Source organism: Schistocerca americana, chromosome 1 (assembly GCF_021461395.2).
Source record: "Schistocerca americana isolate TAMUIC-IGC-003095 chromosome 1, iqSchAmer2.1, whole genome shotgun sequence".
NCBI classification, from domain to species: Eukaryota; Metazoa; Arthropoda; class Insecta; order Orthoptera; family Acrididae; genus Schistocerca; species Schistocerca americana.
This window is the reverse complement of record NC_060119.1, coordinates 544,783,254-544,793,568: the sequence shown is the minus strand read 5'-3', so window position 1 is coordinate 544,793,568 and position 10,315 is coordinate 544,783,254.

The window sequence follows — 10,315 nt, the reverse complement described above, 5'->3', positions numbered from 1 at the left end:
AACTTTTTGCACTTCATCTGCGGTTGGCTTTGACACTCTCCCCTGACTTGTAGGAGTGCAGATGTGGATAGATGCAGTCAGCAAGGCAGGGCAATCTGTCACCTGCAGACAGACAGCTAAATATGAATGCCTTGCGGGCTAAACCATCACAAGAAGAACCTCAGAGAACTGTCATTAATTGTACAGAGAAGGTAATTGGTGATGTTGCCTTATCTGTACTAGGAAAGGGGCTAAATTTTTCACTAACACCAACCACTATACTGATGCATAATTTATCAGCACTGTGGAACAGGTTGCTCTTGCACTTCCTCGGGATGCTGCAAAGAAAGTACGACATGAAACATGCTGTACACTTACCAGTGCAGCTCCACTGAAACTGAACATCTTCAAGGAAGGGAGAAAAGCACTTAAGTGGCTATGAGAAAATTCTCAGACAGTCATCCCCCAGAAGACAAAGGGAATAATTTGCAGTCCTGCTATAACATCACGTTTACAAACAAAAATTTTATGGCCCATTAGAGTATGACAAATACAGGAGAATTGAAGATGATCCTGTTACCTTACTCTCCCACACATCACCATGAAAGTTCTCATTCTTTGCACAAATTTGGAAAACTTCGAGAGGACTAAGATTACAAAAGATGAACTTTTTTATTATCTCATTGTTGTTGTTGTTTTTGTTGGCTCAAAATTTTGTTGTGTCTAGGAATACATTCAAGCTGCTGAAAATTTTGATTTAACATTACAGGTTCTTGAAGATGAAATAACTGTTGGAGAGTTGCCTGTTGCTATAAATATCTTTTTATTTTATCCCATTCTTCTACATCACACTGACTTTATGATTTCCAATTTCAAAAAACCAATGATTACATTGTTGGTGACATACTTATAAAAATGCCTACTTCCATCTGAGGCATTCCCACTACTACTTACATTCTGTAGTACTCACAATATTCCAAAGAGCTTACAAAGCAAAAGAGTTTACAAACTTTCTTGACAGGAGAAGAACCTTTACCAAATTATATCATTATTTCATCAATAAATCTGGAAACAAATTTAATAATTAGTGTTAGATTATGCAATTAACAATATGAATTTTAAGTATACCAGAAATTTTGTAATTTCAATTATTTTTGAAACAAGAGTAATTTTAGCTGTTAGCACATATCGATTGTAACACATTAATTTCTTTTTTATACATTTTACCCTGAAATATAATACATCGTGTGCAAAATCATATGAATTCTTTTAGTGAAACAGCTGATATAATTTTAACCTATACAAGAATCGATAGTATACATAGTATTGGTTATTTCTATAAAAAAAAAGGTAATGTTAGAAGATGCTGACTCATTATAATATCCCCTTGAAGTCCACCAAATATATTAATTTCACAAATAGTTTGTACTTGTCTTTCCTGATGTCCTTCGTTGTAGTTGTCAAGTCCTCTTTCGATTCTTCTGGTCTGTCATTGTTGATATCGTATGAAATTCTTGTCACTCTTGATACGACTTTGTTGGGCAGTTCTCTGGTTTTCTTTCATTACTTAATTGGAGCTTCTGAATGTCTACAAAAACTGTAAATGATGTATAATTGTCCTTTCTTCTTCTTCAACAGACAAAACTTCATCATCAGTCAACAGATCATGGCTGATGCCCCCACTTATAATCTTACTCTCCCACACATCACCATGAAAGTTCTCATTCTTTGAACAAGAGGAGCAAGGTTACAAAAGAAGAATTTTTTTACTTATCTTGATTATCTCATTGTTGTTGACTCAAAATCTTGTAGTGTCTAGGAATACATGCTTGCTGCTGAAAATTTTGATTTAATGTTGCGCGGGTTCTTGAAGACAAAATAACTGATGAAGAGTTGCCAGTTGCTATGAATAGCTTTTTATTTTATCCCATTCTTCTAAATCACACCAACTTTATAATTTCCACATTCAAAAAATCAATGATTACATTGTTGGTGACAAACTTATAAAAACATCTACTTCCATCTGAGGCATGCCCACTACTACTTACTTTCTGCAGAACTCACGATATTCCAAAGAGCTTACAAAGCAAAAGAGTTTACAAACTTTCGTGACAGGAGAAGAATCTTTACCAAATTATATCATTATTTCGTAGATAAATCCGGAAACAAATTTAATAATTAGTGTTAGATTATGCAATTAATAATATGAATTTTAAGTATACCAGAAATTTTGTAATTTCAATTACCTTTAAAAGAAGATTAATTTTAACTGTTTGCACATATTGATTGTAATACATTAATTCCTTTTTTATACATTTTAGCCTGAAATATAATACATTGTATAGAAAATTATATGAATGCTTTTAATGAAATAGCTGATATAATTTTAACCTATGCAAGAATCGATAGTATACGATAGTATACATGTTCTTGGTTATTTCTATAAAAAACATGGTAATATTAGAGGAGCGTGGCTCGTTATAATCCTACCAAGTGAGGGATGAGGGAGACCAGCAAGCTCCTCCAACATATATTACCTGACAAGAAGATGATGGAGAAACTTTGTCCATGAGCTGTTGCGTCTCCTAGACTTTATGGACTTCCTAAAGTTAACAAGTAAAAAGTGCCCCTACATCCAGTTGTCAGCACCACTGTTGCACCAACACATGAATTAGCAAAAAACCTGACAGTGGTGCTCAACTCCTTTGTGGGCAAATGCCAGCACCACGTACGAACTTCAGTGCATTTCATTCAGCAGCTCCAAAACTTTCGAGTGGGCCAAGGAGACCCTGTGGTGAGCTTCAACATGGTATCTCGCTTCACAAGAGTGTCTCCAAGAGACACCCTAAAACCCATAGGAGGAAAGTTTGGATCAGCACTAACAAAGCCTTTTGAATTCAGGCTTATGTTGACCTACTTTCTGTTCAACGGAAATTATTACAAACATTTCTGATGAATTTAATAAAAACTTAGTTTCTATAGGGAATCATATAACACTCTTGGAAAATGCCTTTCCGAGATTGACATCACAAATATTCCTCTGTGGTACTGACAAGGGGGAGATTGAGTCAATAATTAAATCACTGAGGATTAAGGACTCTCATGGATATGATGGAATGCCTAGCAGAGTATTAAAGTGCTGTGCTGCACATGTTATTAGCCCTGTACTTAGCCATATTTCTAATTTTTCCTTTAAGAATGGTCAGTTTCCTGAGCGATTAAAGTACTCAGTTGTAAAGCCACTTTATAAAAAGGGAGAAAGGGATAATGTAGACAATTTTAGACTTATTTCTGTGCCATCAGTGTTTGCTAAAGTTATTGAAAAGGCTGTGTATGTAAGAATAATTGATCATTTTATATCACATAATTTGCTATCAAATGTACAGTTCAGCTTTAGAAGTGGTTTAACAACTGAAAATGCTATAATCTCTTTTTCTGTGTGAGATACTGGACGGATTAAACAAAAGGTTTCAAACACTAGGCATATTTTTTGATTTAACTAAGGCATTTGATTGTGCTAATAATGAAGTATTGGACCATATGGAATCCAGGGAGTAGCTCACAATTGGTTCACCTCTCACTTTAACAACAGACAGCAAAAGGTCATTATTCATAGTGTTGGGAATGGCTGTTATGTGGGGTCTGAGTGGGGCACAATCAAATGAGGAGTGCCCCAGTGATCACTGTTGGGACCACTCTTGTTCCTTATTTATATAAATGGTATGCCTTCTAGTGTTACAGCTACTTATAAAATATTTCTGTTTGCTGATGACACTAGCTTGGTAGCAAAGGATATTGTGTGCAATGTTGGCTCTGTTTCAAATAGTGCAGTTCATGACATAAGTTCATGGCATGTAGAAAATAAACTAACACTAAATCTCAGTAAGACTCAACTACATCAACTATAAAGAAAGGTATCGGCAGGAGTTCACCAGGGAAGTGAGGTAGGACTGCTATTATTTTCTGCGTGTATAAATGATGTGGTGGACAGGGTAGGCAGCAATTTGTGGTTCTGTTCTGATGATACAGTGATATATGGAAAGGTGTCATTTTTGAATGACTATAGGAGGATACAAGATGATATAATAAAAATATCTAGTTGGTTTGACAAATGGCAGCCTGCTCTAAATGCACAAAAATGGAAGTTAATGTATATGAGTAGGAAAAACAAACCTGTAATGTTCAAATACAGCTTTAGTAGTGTGCTGCTTTTCATAGTCACTTCATTTAAATATCTGGTGTAATGTTGCAAAGCCAACTGAAAAGGAACAAACTTGTAAGGATTGTAGTAGGGAAGGTGAACAGTTGACTTCGTTTTTTTGGGAGAATTTTAGGAAAGTATGGTTCATATGTAAAGGAGACCACACATAGGATACTAATGTGACTTATTTCTGAGTACTTTGCACCAAGTAGGATTAAAGAAAGACATCGAAGCAATTCAGATGTGGACTGCTAGATCTGTTACTGATAGGTTCAAACAACACTCAGGTTTTACAGAGATGCATCAGGAACTGAGATGGGAATCCATGGAGGGGAGATGATGTTCTTTTCAAGGAACTATATTGAGAAAATTTAGAGACTGCAGAACAATTCAAACATCATCACATAACCCCCCCCCTCCCTCCCTGCGCCCACACCCCCACCCCCCTCGTATGAGATAGTAGTTACTCTAGTCTTGGGTGGTACTGAGTCACCAGAGGTGGACTCCTTTGTGGTGGGTTAGTGTGTACATTGAATGATTGGGGAGTTGTGGCATGGGATATCTTTTTCTCCACAAGGAGGTTTGATGTGGACAGAGGTACGGGTTGAGCCACCTTGAGGTGGAGATTGACATCAATGAAAATGTCTTGTTAGGCTTAGAGGACAAGGTGAAATGAATGAGGGAGAAAATGTTTAGGTTCTTCAGGAATGAGGATAGTGTGTCTTCACCCTCACTCTTAATATAGAGATGTCCCAATGAATCTAACCCAGGTGGGTTTGGGATTCCATATGGTTAGGAAGGATTTCTCTAGATGATGCATGAGTGGGTTGGCATAGAATGGTGCCATGCAGGTGCCAGTGACCATAATACAGGTTTATTTCCAGGTGAAGCATTTGAAGGAGAGGTAATTGCGGGTGAGGATATAGTTGGTCTTGGTGATCAGGAACGTGGTTGTAAATTTGAAGTCTAAGGCATTGCTAGAGACAGTGTTCAATAGCAGAAAGGCCATAAACATTGTGTGGGGATGTTGGCATAGATGGACATGGTACCAATGGTGATGAGCAGGGCATTGGATCATAAAGGGACAGGAACAGTGAAGAGTCAGTGGAGGAAATGGTTAGTGTCTTTCATAAAGGAAGGAAAGTTATGGGTAGTAGGCTGAAGGTATTAGTTCACAAGGGCATGGATTCTCTCTGTTGGGGCATAGTATGCAGAAATATTGGGGTGATCTGGATGGTTTAGTTTATGTATTTTAGGAAGCTTGTATAAGATAGAGGACCAGTGAGTGGTGGAAATGAGAGGGATAGACTCTCAGGAGAGGTCCTGGGGTGGGCTTAGGGATCTGAGGAGGGATTGGAGCTCATGTTACGTTTCTGTAATTTGTTCATTGTGACAGAGCTTGCAGGTGGCAACATGTGACAGCTGGAGAAGGCCTCCAGCTAGATAACCCCTGTGGGCGATAACAAATGTGTTTGGCAGGTAGAATTATAAGAGTGTGGTCAATTCGTAAGTGGTGAATATGAAAGAAGAGGTACTTGTAACAGTGAGCAGGCAAACTTATTCTTTGAACTGCTGAATGGTTTCATGTGGGGTTTAGATCCATCCCTTCTTCTATTTTGTATAAATAAAATTAACATTGAATATAAGTTGCCAAACAAATTTACGTGTGGATTCCATAGCTCTCATTGGAAATTAAAATATGGGTTAATTTCTTTATATACTAGGCGTATTCCAAAACTTAAGGTCCATTTGTTCACTAAAAAATAAGCTGATGAGAAAATATTTTTATTGACAGTAATATTTTACTACATATCTACTTTACTTTTCTAGATAATCCATGTTCACATCTTTTTCTGTAATGTTGCACCAGCTTCTTTAACCCCTCTGCATAGAAGTGTGCATGGGAATTGAACCAGTTCGCGACGCCAGTCTTGAGTTCATCATTTTGAAATTGTTGTCCACCCAGTCACTTTTTCAAATGAAGAAAGAGGAACTAGTCACTTGGTGCAAGGTCAGAACTGTGTGGAGAGAGATCAGAAAGTTTCCAATGAAAATCTTGAATCTTATCCTTGGTTTCGGCGGTGGTGTGAGGGCGTACATTGTCGTGAAGGAGAATTATGCCAGATGACAGTTTCCCACAGCATTGATTTTGGATCACAAATCTCAGTTTGGTTAGCATTGCCTAGTATATGTCAGCTGTAATTGTGACCCACACTCCATGAAATCAATCAGAAGGATGCCCTTTTTGTCCAAAAAAACTATAACCATCATTTTCAGTTCAAGATCTGAGATTGCTTAAACTGTTTTAACTTGGGAGGACTTGAATTACACCACTGCATTGACTGTTGTTTTAATTCTACATCGGTGTATGACGACCATGACTTATCGCCTGTAACAGTGTGGGAAAACAAATCATGTTCATCTTATCATAGTGCTCCAAAAACTGTTATGCACTAAGCCTTGAGCTGATCAATGAGTGTTTTTGGAAACTACCTTGCACATAGTTTGTGATATCAAAGCTGTTGAGTGACAATCCTGTAAAATGAGCTTCGAGGAGCATTTTGGAATTCATTATCCAGACCACTATTTGTCAATTGCCGATCACTTCAAAGTTTTTGGCTCATCAGATAAATGGTGTCTTTGGTTGAAATACTGGGCCTGCTACTCTGCTCTTCATGATAAAAATTTGTGTGGCCATTTTGAAATTCTTGACACCATTTTTAAACTCGTTTGTCACTCATTATTTCAGGTCCATACACTACGCATGACTCAAGATGAATTTCATCAGCTGTGGATCCTTTTACCAGCAAAATTGCGATCTGCTCCCTCTGACTGGCAAACAACTACTGAATCAAACCAACACTCCAGCAGTTTCCTAGAGAGTTGATAGACGGTGCTGCATGTGTGAAACTTCATTCAGGCCTACCATCAGTTAGCCTCATAATATGTAGCTGAATAACATGTGGTATTTGGTTTCACTTAAATGGTATTAACTTATTCAAGAAAAAGTCTCCTGTGACTCAGTGTACAGATAACAATAACAAATAAACTTCAGATTATTTTAAAGAAATAGGAACTCTTTTAGCAGATTCAGTTTAATTCTGAGGGATACATTATAGCAAGGATGTTCTCCTTTCTTTGTTATTACTCTACAGTTGTGTCATTTGGGGCGTGTTTGGCGACATCGTGGTGAACGCACATTGGAAGCATGTACCATTTACTTTCTGTAAATTGTTTATATTCATGCTCATATTATTAGAATACAATCTATGGACACTCCATATTGATTATTAGTCCAAGCTAAAGGTCAATTCATTTTTGACTTCTATGCATTGGTGAAACTTCCTGACAGATTAAAACTGTGTGTTGGAATGAGACTCAAACTTTTTCAGGTTTGCAGAAGACCTTCTGTGAAGTTTGTAATGTAGGAGATGAGGTACTGGCAGAATTGAAGCTGTGAGGACGGGTTGTGAGCTGTGCTTGGGTAGCTCAGCTGGTAGAGCACTTGTCTGCGAACGGTAGAGGTCCCGAGTTTGAGTCTCGGTCCGGCACACAGTGTTGATCTGGCAGGAAGTTTCATATCAGGACACACTTCACTGCAGAGTGAAAATCTCATTCTGTGCATTGGTATAACAACACATACAATGTCAGATTGTAATGCCAGGAAGAATATCTGAATTTGAAAGATAGGAAACATGACAGACTGGTACATTCTGAGGTCACATAAATTATTTTATGAGAAGTCAAGAACTAGGTAAGTTCAGTTATATACTATGACAATACTCTATGCTGCTACAGAAACAGTTGTATGTATGTGAGATGTAATTGTATGAAAATACTGTCATTTGTGAAAAGAATCTAGGTTGTTAGTAAACAGTGCTTACAGACCAGCTGAAAACAATCCAAAAATGTTTTTTTTTTAAATACTGATGTGTGTGTGTGTGTGTGTGTGTGTGTGTGAGAGAGAGAGAGAGAGAGAGAGAGAGAGAGAGAGATGAAAAATAACATAAAATGTTATCTGTTGACTGAAAGGTATGTTAATACTCATTTTCTTTTCACAGATAGCAATATGTCTTCCAAAGCAAGAGACCAAACGTACACAACGAGCTCTCAGCACTTCCTCTCGTGCCTCTTCTGCCAGAAGCCAACCCACAAAAAAGTCTCACACTACAGGAGCATCAAACAGAAAGAATTCAAAACTACAGCAAAGGTTACAGAAAGAAAAATACATTAAAATGAAGAAGGAGCTAAAAGCTAAAGAGGTACTATACTTTACAGCTGTGAATTAGATGCTTGAAGCTAAAGAGGTACTGCCCTGCAGAAAACCTTTGCTTTGTTACCAGATCTCTGTAATTACTTTTCTAGACATCACCATCTAGTTCTGTCATTAAATTAGATGACATTTGTTTCCCTGTGACATAATTTCACTGTGTGACCAAAAGTAACCAACTGTTCCATTTGGAGATCCTTCAGCTCATAGTAGTAATTGCTGGGTAGCTAATAATATGTACAGAAGATTTTCAGTACTCATGAATGTGTAATACTTAGTTCTGTTGCAAAAAGGGACTGACATTATCTATTAAAAGCCTTGCGTAATGTTATTGACATGAATGGTGTCAGTTCTGTCAGAAACATCCAACAGAACAGACACCATATGTGATGAAGCAGCTGGGACATATATATGAGTAATTGGGATGAAGGGAATGGAAAGGAAACAGGATGGGAAAAAAAGTGGAAATTTGTTGTAAGATCCTATGGGACTAAACTGCTGAAGTCATCGGTCCCGATGGGAAAGAGATAGCGAGTGGATAGTGACTTCAGCCACACAGGGCAGTGTGGCAATGCAATGGTGAGATTTGAAGATTTGTGCTGGACTGGGACTTGAACCCGGGTGCTCCACAACTCTATAATGGTTGCCTTAATCACCTCAGCCACTTGGACACACTTTCCGTCAGACCCAAATTTTAAACTTCCTGCTCACCACACTGTAATAACTGCTGCCCATTTCCTTTACATTGCTTTCACCCATATTATTCACCTTGTGTAATGTTCATTTATGACAGAAAGTGTTTCAGGTGGTAATGTCCACCATGTCTATAGTATTCCATTAGCTACAGATGTCCCATAAGTGGTACTCACATAGCTCATCCAGCTCAAGTAACTCCCTTTCTCTACAGGAACTCTGTGCATGTTTCACTGACCATCATTTGATGCAACAGTGGAACATTGTGTCTGTCAGATCTCTCTCTCTCTCCCTCTCCCTCTCCCTCTCTCTCTCTCTCTCTCTCTCTCTCTCTCTCTCTGTGTGTGTGTGTGTGTGTGTGTGTGTGTGTGTGTGTGTGTGTGTCTTTCACACACAGGCACAATGTATCACTGCCATGTCAAATAATGGTAACTGAAACATGCACAAAGCTCCTGTTATCGTAAGAGGAATGGCCCATATTTAGGGATATGACAGAAACAGCCATTTTAAGCAAAAAAGTCTAGAAAACATGGACTTTAAAATGCATAGCATAAGGCCTATGAGCAATTTTCAATTTTTCATCTTAACTTCTCTGAAACACATCTCTTCTACTGAACTAGTGGCCCTTAGGGTATGCCTTTTAGAACTCTTGTTTACTAGACATTTTGCCTCAAATGGTTATTCCTCTCATATCCATTGATACTGATCATTCCTCTTGGGACATACTCTATATACACTGCTAAGGCTGTGTTCAGTAGCTTGGGGGGTATAACATGTGCATGCTGAGAGGCTGTAGTGTTAGTGATTCACTTGTCACAGTCATTGGCAATCAGATGGCACGCAGGAAACCTATCTGTACACCTTCTGTTTTAACTCTGCTGAGCTTAGAATTGGGCACAATGTATCAGTGGTGTGTTGCTGCTTTCAACATTGCTCCGGGGGAACTGTTCCACTCCTGTAGTTGTGGTTCTGGACATCTGCTTAGTACAGATGCACTTAAAAGATCAGTGCATTGTGTGAGTAGAGGTGGCTGACCAAACATCAACCAGGGACAAAAACTGGGCCTATGTTGGAACTGCTGTGTTATGGGGAACTGACTGCTTGCGGTAGGGCTAAATAAGAATGCGTGTGAATCTGGCTAGGTTACCACTGATAACATGACACTGCCAGTA